The sequence below is a fragment of the Ochotona princeps genome, chromosome X, assembly GCF_030435755.1.
Source record: "Ochotona princeps isolate mOchPri1 chromosome X, mOchPri1.hap1, whole genome shotgun sequence".
In the NCBI taxonomy this organism is placed as follows: Eukaryota; Metazoa; Chordata; class Mammalia; order Lagomorpha; family Ochotonidae; genus Ochotona; species Ochotona princeps.
The window spans coordinates 99846542-99861890 of record NC_080865.1 but is presented as its reverse complement, the minus strand read 5'-3'; the positions used below and the strand labels follow the sequence as shown (position 1 = coordinate 99861890).

Here is a 15349-nt window from a genome sequence, read left to right as displayed (position 1 = left end):
TTTTTTTTAAAGATTTTATTATTATTGGAAAGCCGGATATACAGAGAGAAGGAGAGACAGAGAGGAAGATCTTCCATCCGATGATTCACTCCCCAAGTGAGCGGCAACGGGCCGATGCGCGCCGATCCAAAGCCGGGAACCAGGAACCTCCTCCGGGTCTCCCACGCGGGTGCAGGGTCCCAATGCATTGGGCCGTCCTCAACTGCTTTCCCAGGCCACAAGCAGGGAGCTGGATGGGAAGTGGAGCTGCCGGGACTAGAACCGGCGCCCATATGGGATCCCGGGGCGTTCAAGGCAAGGACTTTAGCCGCTAGGCCACGCCGCCGGGCCCAACAACCTTTTCTTAATCTTTACTTTCTTAAAGAAGGGCTGATCATGTGCATTCTCCATTAGAAGTCTGACAAGAAAAAGGCAATTCAGATTTTTTTTTTTCACGCTCAGTAAAAACAAGTAAGAGTAGATGCCTTGGAAATTAGTAAACTGCAAAAAAAAAAAAATTTAGTTTACCACCTGCTTAGTTACTCTCTCAGTCTGAAATCCTTTTCAGACTCAATAGAATTCAGTCACAACTAGTCACGTATTATCAACCATGAGGCTGTGTTTAACTTTCATTTGCTCTGAAATATCTTTAAAAATCAATGTTTTGGCATCATGCAACAGAGCTAATTTATACTGTATGATTATGCTCTGTTTTTACAGTGCCCAACAGTGATACACACATGCTTTGGAAAAGAATTTAGACTTTAGGTATATAATAACTGAAATTAAAATGTTGTTTTACTTGACCTGTCTGAAGAAAATATCACCAGCATGATCAAATGAAACACGCTCAATCTTTTAGATACTATAGCCAGAAATAACTCTGTAAAAGGTGGATGCTGAATGGAAAGTCGTATAAATTCTAATAAAATTAAAATTGAGAATGTAAGAGTCATTAGAAGTCCTTCCACAAACAGCTACAACTATTCTTTCATTAAAGTCCTGATGTATAACAGGGAATTTTTTTAAAGATTTACTTTATTATTTTTATTACAGTCAGATATACAGAGAGGAGGAGAGACAGAGAGGAAGATCTTCCGTCAGTGGATTGACTCCCCAAGTGAGCCGCAATGGGCCGGTGCGTGCCGATCTGGAGCCAGGAGCCAGGAACCTCTTCCAGGTCTCCCACGCGGGTGCAGGGTCCCAAAGCTTTGGGCCGTCCTCGATTGCTTTCCCAGGCCAAAAGCAGGGAGCTGGATGGAAAGTGGGGCTGCCGGTATTAGAACCAATGCCCATGTGGGATTCTGGCACGTTCAAGGTGAGGACTTTAGCTGCTAGGCCACGCTGCCGGACCCCAGGGATTTTTTTTGAAGCTTGAAAGTTTTATCACAGCGCATTATATTTGTATGTGATCCAATTTTCTCTTTAGTCAAACTCTGGATGATATAAATTAGACTCAAGGATAAATAACTTGCCAAGAGTTGAAAGTGAGATTTGTAAGTCTTAAGGAGATCCAGGAAGTTAAGACAAGTCGTAGAAGCAGGTAACTTACCTTCTCAATGTGACTGCACTCATTAGATGGCTATATTCGCTCAACCCACATTTATGTTATCGTTTGTAGTTCCTAATGAGCAGTTGACTACAAAAGAGGAAATATTTGTGTCTGCTATACCTTTTTGTCTGGTATAGATAACGCCATATTATGCACTGCTTCTTGTGGAATGTAGTTGATGGTAGATCTATATTCTAATAAGAAATGAACGAAATCTTCCAAGTAGACATAACCTCGAGGATGAAATCTTCCCAGTAGACATATCTGAAAGCATCCACTTGTCCAATTTCTCTAGAAGGAAACTGCCACATTTTGCTAGATTTGGGAGCATAATTTATCTCATGGTAGACTGATTGCCAACACAAATACTTCTATGATTAGAATGCAATGGAAAAAGTAACCATTTCAATGTAATGAGAGCAAAACTCAATCGCAGTAAGAAAATGTCTGTGTTCTTCAGTCTCTCATTGTCTCACTGAAAGATCCAAAATAGCAGGAATTTTAAGATGTTTCTGTAGAAAAGGAAAAACAGAATTAATTTCAAGCCAAAAACTTTTCCTTCAATTTATTTTTTTAAGAGCTATGCAGAAATAGAAAAATACATGAGAATGAATTTAAAGCACCAGGGAAAGTCAACACTGAATTTCTTTCTGAATACTGATTTATTTTAGAAAATAAGATAAATATTGCACTGAACATGAGGAAACTGGAATAGTAATTTCAATAAATAACATGCATTTTCGTTTGTCATCACTTTCTAAGAAATTTCTTTGAGTAAGAGAGCATTCTCATCCATAGTTTCACTCTCCAAGTGTATTCAACAGTCAGCAGCAAACTGAGGCTGAAGCTGAGGCCTGGGAATTCAATCTGGCTCCCCCAAGCAGGTGTCAGGAACACAATTACTGCTGCCTCCCAGGTTCTATAATAGGAAAAAGCTGGAATCAAGAGTTAGAACAAGTAATTGAACCCAGATACTCAGACAAGAAACATGGATATCTCAACAGGTATCTGGACTGCTGTGCCAATGGACACTGTTTCTGCATTTTTATTACTGTTGGCAACGCCCGCGTCGCCGCGTACCCCAAGCCGAGCGGAGGGGCTAGGGTTACAGACAGACAACACACAAGACAACACAAGACAACACGCAGTGGGTCACTCTTGTACACAGAATGCCAATCGATGACAGATTCATCTTTATTGCAACTCCAGACTTTCTTTTATACTTTCCCTAGCTCCTCCCAGTGTTTATCCAGTCCTCAAGGGACCACCCTAAATCCTCTAGTTCCTCCCAGTAGTTGCCACCCTAAATCCCTTGAGTTCCTCCCAGTGTTTATCCAATCCTCTAGTGGCCACCCTAAATCCCTTGAGTTTTATCCAATCCCTTGGCAGATAACTTGACAAATAGGAAGCAGGAACTTGCGGTTAAGCCAGTGGCTAGATATGTCAGGCCAAAATTACCAATCCTGTTATGCTCTGAGAAACAAGCTAAGCTGTGGAGTTAATCCTTGGGAGACCGGGGCCTGCAATTACTCGGAGAACCATACATTGTAGTGAATGCAAATAAACTAGAAATCATGAAACCAAGTTTATTTTTAATTTTTATCAATATATAGAGAACACATACTATACATTCAGTATGTTCAACTACACAAAGATGAATACACTTTGCTCACTCCCCTGCACTCCCATACCTCTCTCTCATTTCCCAACATTCACTAGCATTTGCACAGACATAATTTTAATGCACTTCATATTCAAGTTTCTTTAAATGATATAAAATCTAATGACCTCCCAACTGAATATTGATCAGCTATTTTCACCATCAAAAACTGGGTCAAGACTGTAGAGACAAAGTCGTATACCTTGCATCTTTTAGTCTGTCAGCAGAGTGATGACATTGAGCTTCAATGACTTAGTAACAAATGACTGTGAGCCATGCTATATATATGTGCCAGTGACTGTGATGTCATTTAGATTATGTATGCCTTTCAATTTTCAGCAGCTTCCTTTGGCTACATTCCACAAGCTGAATTATCAAGAATGTTGACTAGCTCCTTATATTAATAGCACATTTATTTCTCTCTTGTCTTCTAGATCATATTTAGATTTCTTCAGATTGAACTAGCTATAAATTTAAGACAAAAAAGATATTTGGAAGCTGTTATGACTTAGAATCCAATTAAGAAACAAATAGTTTAATAAATCTATATCAAAATGTTTCTAGTTTATCATCAAATGTAATTTTAATTTGCCCTGAGTCCAAATCTTAAACTGTTTCTTCTTTTTCAAATAATTCTCTGACCATGGATTTCACAATCTGGCAATCTTAAGAAAACACACAATTTCTAGCAAAAACTGTAGAAGACTTTGAATTAAAAGTGAATTACTTACATTTCCTGATCCTTTAATATAAAATATAGTATGATATGGTGTTAATGGTGACTGCATAAAGGTTCGGGGTGCAATGTTGTGAGAGGGTGGGCCCGAAGCTGGGAAGCCATGTCGCTCCCACCGTGAGGCTCTAGGCCGGCAGCTTTCCGCCAGCCATGGGTAAAATGCCAGGGCTGCCATGCCGGGCGGCCTAGGCTCTGGTATCGGGGTCGTTTGTGTTGTGACCATGACACGCGTGGCCGTTTCCGGGCCACCCAGAGGCGCAGGCGGTGTTGGCCCTGAGGGGGCTCTTGGCACCTGCCTTGGCAGGGAGCTCTGCGAGCACCCGACCCCTTCTCATCCCAGACCCCAGGCCAGCAGCGACCCTGAGAGGACTCCCGGAGCTCCCTGCAATGATGGCCTCCATGGCCTCACACAGGCCCATCAAGGGGATCCTGAAGAACAAGACCTCCGCGACTTCCTCTCAGGTGGCCTCGGCCGAGCAGCCCCGTCAATGGGGAGTACTGGGGTCCGTGCAGTGGGTGTGGAAGACACGAAGTTGTGAAGAGCATTGTTTCATTGCAGGCAGGGCTGCAAGGAATTTCCCGTTGCATGGCAGGTCCTGGAGGATGTCTCTACCACCACCTGAATGCAGCTCCACCTCCCTTTGCATGAACACACCAGAAAACCCGCTAAGAATTCTGTCATCTAGTTAGGCATTGTCTGCCACTGCGGAGTTGGTGTTTACTAGGAATGTGAGCATGGAAGTTGATGTTGCCAATACTGTTTTAGCAAAAAGGCCTTTTATTATTGCTGTTTGGCTGCCCCCACTGACCATATGCTAATCATGGGTGTTAAGTCCCCCACTGATCATGTGTTAATCAAGGGTATAGTAGGGACCTATGCTTAGGGTTCTCCTCCCCCACTGACCATATGCTAATAAAGGGTGTTACATCCCCAGGTGTAGTGGGAATCTGTTCTTCCCTCTTTTCTTGATCTTTAGGTCCTTTCTTCTGTGATGCATTTCCTCCCTTACCTGCTTCTAGACTAAGCTGTAGAATGAGGATTCTAGTAGGAATGTGTTACTGATTGATATGTGCCATCTATTAAGAACTTCCTGATCACAGGATTAGGATGGTGGATATCCTGCCTCAAGGAAACATTTGGCAAAAATATCCTTAGGAATGCCTGCTTGACCAGGTGCAAAAAGTTGATGCCAGCCTTTGTTATGGCTTCTGCATAAATAAAGTGGACAGCTTTCTTGCATGGTCCATTATGATCCTGGAATTGCAGTGGTCCGTTTTGTTCCCCTTTGAGCCTTATCCACGCACCCTTCTCGAGTTCTGAACTTAGCTAGAGCTGGACTTCAGTAGGTGAGCTGAGTAAAAAATCGCAGAAGTGAGATGAAATGAACATCTTGGCGACTTATCATTCATCAGACAAAGATTATGGTTTAACGAAGACAGATGAGCCAAGCACCCCGTACTGTAGTATGATAGGTGATGATGAGGACATATACAGCAACACAGAAACCACTGAAGCTGTAACTCCAGACACCTTTGCTAAGAAATTGACTGCTGCTGTAGGCTCAGAGCCAAAATACCAGATTCAGAAAAAGGAAAGCAGCAGTGGAGAGGAGGACAATGACCTCTACTCCGAAGAACGAGAAACAAAAAACAAACAAAAAACCTCAATTTGAAATGAAAAGGAAACTTCACTGGAATGAAGGACTGAATATTAAACTAGCTAGACAATTGATTTCAAAAGACCTACATCATGATGATGAAGACAGATGAAGAAATGTTGGATACTGCAATTGCAGAAAGCACAACAACAGAAAGCACAACAAAGCCTCTGATGATGCGGCATCTCTCTGCCTCTACAGTTTCGCTGCCACACATGTTCTCCAGCAATACCAGAAATCTGCTCTTATCCCTTTGCCTTTCTCCTTATTTTAGCCCTCGTTCTTAGGCTATCCTACCTTTCTTATCTGCCAGGAAATACCTATATTAACTTGAATGCTGCATCCTAAGTCAGTGGTTGTTGCCCCCACAGCGCCTTCTTGACTTTTCCGACTCCATAGTTTGCATCCTATCCAGTCCTCTACTACATCTACAGCATCATTTACAGTGTTGTCTGTGGACAATACTGACGGCCTCACTAAGATGAGGTGCATAGCATTAGAAATGGAGACCTGGTGGTTTGGAGGGAAGTACCCAGGAGACAAATATGGTTAGTTAGATACACCAACTCAATTCAGAATACAGAAATGGCCTGTTTGCCTAAAACATCACTGATTGTCACACACTAGCCCACACCAATGCTATGGATGGGGGCCTTTTTGGCAGTGATGGGTACCATTACCCAACTGTTTGGTGGAGTGGTGGAGTGATCACATCTGGCAGGGTCAAGACTATCCAGCACGCGAGAGAACTTGGTCTGGGGGTAGACTCTATGGTGTTCGGTGGGCCCAACCCTGTAGAGATACAAGTTCCCCTGGTTAGCTCACAAGCTGGGGTTGGGATGTGACAATGCCACCTGCCATCACACACGGGTGCAGGAACCCAAAACAGTCAGCACAGGTCAAGGCAGCAGCACCTGAAAGTGCATCCTTTAACAGGATGTGGGGTGGGCCGTGCTGCCACTGGAAGGGAACAGAATGGGCAGGGCTGAACAAACCTTAACTCACAAGAAACAACAGAAATCAGGTTGGAGCACAGGTCATGCCAAGTAGGTCCTTGCACCTACTGATCTGCGTAAGACAGGGATGCTAAGCCATAGCATCTAAGGGGACAGGACAAGAGAGGGGCTCTACCAAGTTGAATCAGAGTAACCACTGGCCTTCACGAGATCTAAGGCTGGGAATAGGCCCAGTTGGGCAGCTAAGGGGATACTCTTGCTGGGTTGAGTTTCCCACCAATGAGCGCATGGGCTGTAAATGGGGCTGCGTTCTGATCAGGATACGAGTGTAATCCCACTTGGCACAAGTGTGGACTGGGAATGGAAGCACCAAGCCAGGCCACACCCCAACACCATCTGGTGCTCTGCAGGACCAGGGGAAATGTATGACAGACTAGGCTAGGTCTCAGCTCTTATTGAACCATGTGTAAGCTGTATGGGGGTATGGAAGAGCCATGGCTGGGTTGAAACATCCAACAATAAGAACCAGATTGGGTTGAAGAACAGTCAGGAAACACCACTGTTCCTGCTAGGACAGGAGGTGAACTGAACAGGGCTGGCTCATGGACCCACTGGTATGTGCGAAACCTGGCACTGGGAGATTTTCTGATGGAGGAGCCTGGGCAACTCCTCTGGCAGGACACAGTCCCTGCAGGTAAGCGCAAGAAGCACAATAGGAAACAGCCCAGAACAGGCTATGGAAATTTTCCCACTGGTATACACATGGCATGGATTGGGGGCAGACCAGGCTGAACCTGTTCACATCACAAGCTGGTGAGTCCGAGCGCCAGAACAGAGTGTGGGTCGAGCCAGGTTAAGTTGCGACACATACTAGTACACAATAAGGAATGCCAAGGTGAGATGAGCCGTACCGGATGTGGTTGCAGCGCCCAAACAGCACATGTGATAATCAGGGGGAAGAGGCAAAGCTGACAGGGAAATGTGGGCTCCCCTGCTCGACAACTACTTCCATTGGAAAGCGTGAATCGGAATGGGGGCAGATCAGAATAGGCAGGGCTGTTACACCTGTGGGCCTCATATGGGCTAGATAAGGGAAAGGCCATGGTGGGCTGACTGTTCCGACTGGTGCAAGCAAAAACTAGAGTGGGTGAGGGTTGGTTGGGCTAGCCGCAGTACTAGCTGGCAGAGGCTGGCGCTTGGAGCTAATTCTGTCAAGTCAAATGCCAGAACTACCTGGAGAGTGCATAATCTGGGAGTGAGTGTGGCCTAGAAGGGAAATAGTGGGCACCTCCTTCGGGGCTACCACTCTCATTGGACAGCACAAACACCAGGACAGGGGCAGGGGTGGCTGTACAGAAGGGCACCTGCCAGTAGGTGTGTGGGCTAGATAGTAGGTTGGTTGGGTTGAGCTGGGCTTCAATGCCCATCAACACGTGCGAGAGCTAAACAGGATGTGGGACAGACCTGACAAGCCTGTGGTGCGTACTGGCAAGCATGGGAACCAGGATAGGGGGTTATGGGGAGTCACCCCAACTAGGCTGCAGCTCCAAGCGGTTTGCGTGAGGACCGAGTATGAAGTGGGCAGGATCGAACTGGACTACAATACCCGTTGGTTCACGAGGAAGGCAGGGCTGGAAAAAGAACGAACCCAGCAATCCCAACGACCAGCATGATCATAAGCTGATTGGTGTGACGGACGGTGTTGGACTGTGTACTAGCAAACCCGCGCAAGAATCAGGCCTGGGATCATCTCAGATGAAGTTTCTTTGGAGATCCCTCCAACTGAACTGCTGATCTTAGAACCCCAACCATGAAGAGACTGTCAGCCAGTGGATTCTGAATAGGATTCATTGCTATTGGAACTGAGAGATTGGCAGCAATCCAGAGCTGATGAACTATCAAAACTGTATGAGCAGGACCCTCAGAGCGCGCCTCCCGTTGGGGATCTGGGATGGGTGGGAGGTTGGGTGGAGCTTTTCCCTTTGTTTTTTTCCCTGAACCCAGATACAGGGTAAAATGATGTTGATGTGGAAACAATGGTATTACCCACTTTCACCCTGTAGCCCTTGACACTTTGTTCCCTAATCAACTAAGTAAGATTATTAAAAATTAATTTAAAAAAAAAAGAAATGGAGAGCACTCATTTTTTGAACTCCCAGAATCTATCACACATAAAGTGAGTTGATTTTAATGTAAATTGTTTTCTTACGATTAACACTGTCGTGTCAATGATCTCATCAATGACTTTTTGAGGTAGAATGAGCAGGATTCCTCCAACTTTGCATTTTACAGATAAGAATTTGATTGATGTATAGTGTTATTTAAGCGATTTCCTTAAGTTTACACACAAACAGTAAGTGGACAAATGTCTTCTAGTACCCATTTCTGTCCGGTTATTCCAGAATTCCAACTGCCACAGCCTACCAAAGTCTATCTTAATGCCACCATTTCTTTTCACAGCAGACTACTCATTCCTGTGGCAAAATGATAGGACAAATAACCAGCTAATCAGTCCAAATTCATTCCTCCATTACAGAGAACTATTTCTTAAGAAACCAAACCTCGGCAGTTTTCTCAAAAATCAAAAAGAAAAAATTAGATGGCATATTTAGTTACAAGAATCTATTCAGTAAGGAAGTCGAACTTATTCATTAAGGAATAAAAAAAGACCCTTTTATTTAACTACCGCATAAAAAAGAATGCCTATCATACGATATTGCAACTAGGATATATTCATCTCTGAAATCCTCCTATTAAATGAAAACAAATTTTAAGTATAAAGGAATAATGAATTTTAAGAGTGTTCTAACTCAAAAGAACTGTTTTATAAGTAAATGATTAATTTAACCATAAGTTAAAATTAAATTTGCCTTTTCCTTTTAAAAAATATCCATGTTAGAGTAATGAATCTGGCCTGTATCCGTATAACACACAGTGCAAAAGGAAAATGTAAAATGCAATCAATTAGGCAGATTCTGTTTGTTCCTTTAACATCCACCTCCACCAAACACACAATGCACACAGACCACACAAAGGATTTTTACATGAAATGCTAAATAGAAACTGCTCCTGACATATTTGATCTGTGTATAATACTGGCATTTTTGCAGAAGAATAAAGTATTGTATGACTTATAGAGAAACACACTGCTTTTAAAGTGCAGCTTGTATAAAGAGACTGCCCATGTAACGGTAGGGTTTAATGCTCAAAGCACACACAAGTTTGCTGGGATGCAGCTAATTTGTTCTTTCCTTTTGTTTTTATTACACATCGAGAAGTTTATAGTATATGGGTGTTCATGGGACAAGTTTGAATTGCTTAAAATAAAAATTAAAAGTTGATTAGGAGAGAACTCTATTTTATCCTCTATTTGTTGACAAAATTGACCTAATCAATGTAGAACCGTTTCCTGTTGAGCTTAGAAGGAAGGATATCAGCCAAATTATATCTTTATGATTCTTATAATCTTCACCAGCATAGGCTTTTTCAGAGCACTCCAACTTGTACACAAGTCCTATATTTGCCTAATGGTCCCACTACATAATTAGGCTTCAGATGCTACCAGTATCTTGTAAGCTGCCAAATAGGTTTTTCTACATCCTACAGATGATAACTCAAATGAAAGTTAAGCATATCATTTACTTAATCATGAATCATGCTAAAGCATGGAAAATATTGAACAAATCTAGTTTAATATTTCTGATATTCATGATATTTCCTATTCACGGGACAACAAACAAGAGACAATATGAAATTTGTATCATATGTACACAACATTTGTAACATTTATTATTGTTCTGTAATGAAGAGTCTTAGTGAAACAAGAGGTTAAATAGTTAATTTTGGAATTACATCTTCTCTGGGACAGTGACTGAGTATCTGAACATCTAAAATTATATATAGTTGGTTATGGAGGCAGTAATAATAAAGCCCCTGTTTTGTCATTCAAGTAGACATAGCTGACTATATAGTCACTAATGCACATATTATTAGCAAATTTCCACCTTATATACTATTGAAGGCAACTTGTTGTGAGCTGCTTCAGCAGCGTTTTCAGAGATGCTACAAGTTAAATTACAATTCCACATATGTCATGCCTGTCAATCTTTCTTCTGGCAAGTTATTTGACCTATATTGCTGTGCTTTCAAAAAGTAATAATTCTATAAATATGGACCTTAGGTAAATCTGCCAATTGTTAACGTAGTAAATATCAGCAGTGCTCTTGTTTTCCAGTAATTCAATCACACCTGTTTGTAAATTTTGTTTGCAAAATATGACTCAGGGAGCAACATTGTGGTGAAGCAAATTAAACTACTACCCATGGTGCCCCCATCCTGCAGCTAAGAATCACTTCAACTGCTGGTGGTACCACATCTGATCCAGCTCTCTGCTAATGCACCCAAGAAAGCAACAGAAGAAGGCCCAAGTGCTTGGGTCCCTGCTACCCATGTGGTGGGATGCCTGGCTGGCATTTCCTTCCCCTGGCTTCAGTTTGACCAAGTCCTGGCTGGTGACTCAAATTTGAATAGTCAAACAGTTCATGGAAGATACCTCTCTGTCTTCCTCCACTCTCTGCCTTTCAAATAAATAATGTAAAGAAATTACACGCAATGTATATGAAGTAAAATCATAAGATACAATTAAGAAATAGCCCTCTTTATAGATTTAACCTGAATTTCATGCTAGTGGGACATAGAATATGGCTTACCATAATAGAAGATAAATGTTTTAATCAAGCTAATAGGTATGTACTGCAAACTAAAAATAGCAGAATTATTCATTATTTTAGCAATAAATGGTGCACGATCTAAGTATCATTTATATAAAGTATAATATGGTACACCTCCCAGTGTATTATTAATAATAATCTCTTTTCTGCCTCCAAATATCCCTGTTTGGTTAACAGGTGATAATATCTTTAATCCTGCTCCTCTTGGTGCTCACAACTTTGAAACAAGACTGTTAAGGTCTAACAAATGGAGACTCATGATCAAATCAATGAGGATTAGAGTGAAGAAAAGTGAAGGAGGGTAATTAGGAGAAGTTCTAAGTAGGGAAAGCAACATGCAGCTGAAAATGGAAGACAAACATCAATCTTATTCATTTTATCTGATGCAACTTCCAACATTGTGAGTTTATTGTCGTCCTCTATGCCCTCAATAATCTTAATATCATTGTACCTGAGGTATAACTCCCGTGGGCTCTCATGACTATCCTTGATTTTCATGATGCTCTACATGTTGAGGACTATCGATTTTGGTAAGTGTGTCCAGGTTCTGAAGTTTTGGAATTTTAATTATCTCCCCAAAACAAATCCCCCAGATTGATTAATGTATCACTGTTGATTTAGGATGCTTATGATATTAGTTTTACTAATTTTATATTGTTGATTTAAAATATTTTTTTTTCAGTCATATTAATGCGTCAATGCGTTCCATGTTTCTCAGCATATTGACAGAAACATCTAGGACCTTCAGCTCAGCCAGTGACTCTGGTCCTCAGTGTATCTGAATTGGTTGTCGCAAAGATCTAGTTTGCAAAGACTTGGTAGCTGCTCCAAGCTTTCCACACACTAACAGGTATTGACGGAGGCACAGTCTTCACCTTCTTCAACACTTTATATAGATTCCCGACAAGATAGAGGCCGCGTAGGCAGCCTCTGTAGCTCTGTCCAGGTGGATGGGTTTCACATCCGTAGTCAGCTCCTATTTCTCTTCCAGGATGTCCTAACCCTGCTTCTCTCAGTCATCCAGGCTCAGGTTGCTGAGATCCGCACGCTGCTGCTGTGCCTCTTCCCTTCCTCAGCACTAGATGCGTCAGATTGAGTCACTGTGGACCTCCACCACCTGTTGCAATAGTTGCTTCACGTTGTTCTTTTCAGATACAACATTGGCTGTGTCTTCCTATCCAATTAAAAATATGCAAAGCATTTTTAGATGTGGCAGTACTTATTGGACAGTTGTTATGTCATCTGTTGCGAGGTAGATATTCAGTTTTCTTGAATATTTTAGAACTGAATTGGGAGTTTGTATCACATCAATTTTGAAAAGTTTATACTCTATAAAAGCCTTTTGACTTTTCCTCTTACTCTGGGCCTTACTGTCTGTTTCCTTATGGCATTCACTTGTCTCTAAGACTTCTTCATTTTGATATATAATGTACCTGAATTTGATTGTTGTGTATGATTATAGAGTCAACTAAATGCTTGATTTTATTTTTATATGGCTTTCTCAATTGACATACAGTCCTCCCCCCTTTACTTTGAATCAACAACTCTGTAGGTCTTCTTCTGCACTCTCCTTTCTTTGCAGAAGGCAGTGGACCCTTGCTCACTCCAGAGGATCATGTGCTCTTAAGTAATGCCATTAATTTTAGTAAAGTGTTATTTATTTGAGAAGTGTGTATGTGTTTTGCTCTGTGTGTGTGTGTGTGTGTGTGTGTGTGTGTGTGTGTGAGAGAGAGAGAGAGAGAGAGAGAGAGAGAGAGAGAGTTCTCCCATTCACTGGTGTATTTCCCCAATGACTGCAATGGCTTTTGCTAGGCCAGATTGAATGTGGAAGCCAGGATCTCAGTCCCAATCTCCCATGTGGGTGACATGGAACCAACAAAACTTTCTCGAAGAATCTGTATTTGCAAGAAGCTGACATCTGGTGCAGAGGTGGGTATATAGCCCTGGTACCCGAACATGAGATATAGGCATTTTAACCTGTGTCTTAATTTTTAAAACTCTTGCCTTGATCTCATTATATAAATCTTGACCTCCACTAAAATAACTTTTCTCTTTGTTCATTAAGTTTATCTTAGTTATGTCAGTGTTTTTGCATTTTCATACGTAACTTATGAATGAGCTTGTCAATTTCTACAAATATTCATAACCCATACCCACCAAAAAATTCCTCAGTTCCCTCTTTACCCAGCCCATGGTAACCACAATTCCAGTTTCTGCTGCTATAATATTCTAACTCGAAGTGCTTCATCTGGGTTCAGAGCGATGGATCAACTAGCTATTCCTTCACTTCCAAGTGCCAGGACAACATAGGGATGCTGGATTTGTCCTGGTCTCTCCAGTTTCCATCCAGCTTTCATCAGGTGGTCTGGGAAAGCAGTAGAGGATCCCAATACCTTGCGACCCTGCACCCATGTGGGAGACCCAGAGGAAGCTCCTGGCTCCTGACTTCAGATCAGCTCAATTATGACCAATTCAATCAGTTCACTTGGGGAGTTAACCAGTGAATGAAAGATCTGTCTGTGTCTCCTTCTTTCTTTAATCTGCCTTTGTGATAGAAATAAGCAAATCTTAAAAAAAGTGCCTCATCTGAGTGAGATCATACAGTGTTTATCTTCTTGTGACAATCACTTTATCCAGAATATCATAAAGTTCATTCCATGGCACAATATATTGCAGATTTTCTCCTGTTTTTGGAATACAATCAAACTTTAAACGCATACAGATAGAGGGAGACATAGAGACAGACATCTTCCAAATAATCACAGCACTTGGCCATATCAAAGTGAGGGATGCATAGAGCAACTTACCACATAGGTGGCAGGGATTTGAGTCCTTGTGTTCTGGCTATCCTAGAAAACATTAGTAGGAAACTGAATTGAAATGAGAGGAGATGAGGATCAGATTAGGCATCTTTATGTGAATGAAGGCAGTATTTTTGGTACATAAACTTCCCTGTCAAAAACCAACTCCAGATTTGCCTTTTCAAAGGCTAATATTCTGTTACAGAGATATAAAGCATTTGTTAATGCACATTTGCATAGCTTATGTGTTTTAACTGTTATAAATAATATTGCACATAGGTGTGCAAGCATTTTTGCAACTCAAACACACTCTGCATTCTTGGAAAAAGCCATAGCTATGTTTTCTATTTAATAGTGCTAAATTTTGTTGGTTAATATAAAACTGGAATATTTGCATTCAATAAATATATGATGAGTGTATAAATTTCTCTTCATGCGAATCTCCACCCTCCCCCAGCAGTCGTGGTATCAAAGTTAGGCAGGTTGTATACAGTTAATTGGAGAGATTATTTTAATTGTTTCGGTTTGGTTTTATTTTAATTGTTTTTTAGTTCCTTTCACTATTTATTTTTTATTTCATTTTTTAAAATTTTATTTCTTTTTTTCATTTTATTAAAAGGAAAAATGATCTTTTTGAAGGTGGCAGCTATTTCTTTAAATTTTCATAAAAATTTGGACTAAGATAACCTGGTCATAGCATCTCTTCTGTCTCTTCTGTGGAAATGCTTTGCGACATTAACGACTCCAACAATGGCATCATTATGCATGATTTCTGTTTTTATTGTAGTGACTTAAGAGGCTTTGTGTCTTCTTTGCTGATCTTTGTTCAAACAGTTTTCTTTATTTTCATCACAGAGTCATCCATAATAACTTTTCTACATTGTTGGCTGAGCATTTCATGGGAGTGGATTTGTAACTATATTTGTGTTTTGTCACGCTTGTTATTCCTGCCTGCTATGTCTCGGTTTTGTTCTTCCACCTAATGCAGGTACTATCATTTCCCCTTCTTCTTCTTCTCACTTACTGCGTTCATGCCTATCTGTCTTGTTCTCGTCTCAAATCGTTTTGAATGTTAAAGTTGAAACATTTTCTTCCTATTATGGGCAATAAGGGAATGAACCAGCAAATGGAAAATCTTGATGTGTGTCTCTGTGTTTTGCAAATACAAACAGGTAAAATATTAAAAGATGGGTATTGCCTCTATTAAATAATCCATTTACAATTCAATTTTAAAATGTGCTATAGATTTCATTTTTAAAAAGTAGGATGGGGCCCGG

The 15349-nt window shown here is 41.2% G+C and overlaps 1 pseudogene; it reads left to right on the top strand.

Moving 5' to 3' along the window:
* The first annotated feature begins 4314 nt into the window (after positions 1-4314).
* LOC101530035 (protein phosphatase inhibitor 2-like) lies at positions 4315-5872 on the top strand (annotated as a pseudogene).
* Positions 5873-15349: the final 9477 nt, after the last annotated feature.